Raw genomic sequence first — 1,845 nt, forward strand, 5'->3', positions numbered from 1 at the left:
CGCTGCCCCCGGACCCCCGCCAGGGGGGCCGCTGGCCCCCCTGGGACCCCCCAGCCAGGGGCCGCTTCCGCGGCCCCCGGACCCCACAATAGGGGCCCCTTTTAACTCCCTTACCACGCAACTCAATGCAATGTGCCTCGAGTTGCTACCAGCTTAACCACTCCGTCTAACCCAAAGATTAGACCCACAACAGTCACCTTTTTGCCATCCGGTCACATAGACCTCATCTGATATACAAGTCAGGACTCCACCAATGTCCGGGCTCACATTTGGCTTCTCCTCATAATGGGGGCCTTACAACTTTGAGCACCATGGATCATTGGTAGCACCTAATGAGGGTGGGGCATTGATCATATCTAACAGGGGATACATCCCTATGCATCTGATGTGCATACCCCCTGCATATGTCATTACCTAATCATGCATGTCTACCACGTACTAGTTCTGTTCTGATGGGGTCCCTTCCTCACCCACCCACCCTCATACCCCCTGTCGTCAAGGCCGTTTCCCTTGTGGTTGCTTTTATTGCATAAATTTTTCCTTTTCTATGAGAACATCCCCTACATTCACCAAACTCCCAATCCAACCTTATGCCTCAGCTCGTCCCTTCGAATGACACACTTTTCCTTTTTACATCCCCCTGTTTCGGTTTACCGTTTTCTAGTATTCATTTTTGAAGTTTTTCCCGCACAATTGGATGTATTTCCATACAAACATGTTATTATCACGTCGGAACAGTGATCTAATATACCAGCCCTCTCCTATACTTTCCGTGGGATATTTTTTCTTTGAATCACCTATCATTTTGACATACGGCTTGTTCGTAATTAATTTTTGTGTGGTTTCGTGCCTTTTTTGCGTATGTTTTTGACCTTTTTCCCTGTGAACCTCCCTATTCTCCTCCTAATTCAATTCTGACTGGGTTGGCTTGTCCAGCGATCCTTTTTGCACAGTTCTCCTTTTTCCTCCGCCCTGTTTTGACCTCTCGATTTTTTGTTATTAATTTTTATTGGTGTTATCTAGCTCCATTTTATTGTTTTTTCCATTTGAACGCCTCCTAACCCCATCAGACTGCCATTTGATGTGACAGCCCTAAAGATTCTAGATGTCCTGACATTCTTTCCTTTTCCTACCCTCCCTTCTGGTGCACAGATCATTCGCTATTAATTTCTGAATCCCGTTTCGAATACGGTTTTTGGGTTTTTTCCATTCGAACAGGGTTTCTTTTGCTTGGCACTATGTTTTGATGTGATAGGCTTGTCGGGCACAATTTTTTGTATGTTTTTTCTTCTTCCCTCGCGTTGTTCTGGCTAATGGATTTTTTGCTATTACTTTCCTGTATATGTTTTTGAGGTCTATTTTCACCTTTTTCGCATGCAAATCCCTCCTAATTCCCCCGGAACTGCGTGTTGATGTGCTGGCCCTATGAATCCCCTACTCGGGACATTTTTCATTTTTACTATCCTTTGTTTCGATGCCTAGATCTTTTTATATTAATTTCTGTATCCCATTTTGGGTTGATTTTTAGGGCTTTTCCATGTGAACGGGTCTTATCTTCGTCGAAACTGTGTTTTGACATGATAGGCCTGTCCGATATAACTTTTCTCACCTTTTTTTTTTTTTGTGTTTCATTTCAGCGATTCGATTCTTTGCTATTAATTGACATATGGGTTTTCGTGCCTATTTTTTACATTTTTCCCATGGGAACACCTAGATTTGATCCCAGACACCCCATTGAATTTTTTTGCAGTCTCCCCCTCGCCTTGTGGCCCAATTTTCCTTTTTACCGCATTGTGTTTCGATGCACGGTTTGTGAGTTATTAATTTTTCTTTGTTTTGTCGTGT

This window comes from Lygodium microphyllum, unplaced genomic scaffold (assembly GCF_053477565.2).
Source record: "Lygodium microphyllum isolate KBCC unplaced genomic scaffold, Lygodium_microphyllum_v1.1.10 scaffold_90, whole genome shotgun sequence".
NCBI lineage: Eukaryota > Viridiplantae > Streptophyta > Polypodiopsida > Schizaeales > Lygodiaceae > Lygodium > Lygodium microphyllum.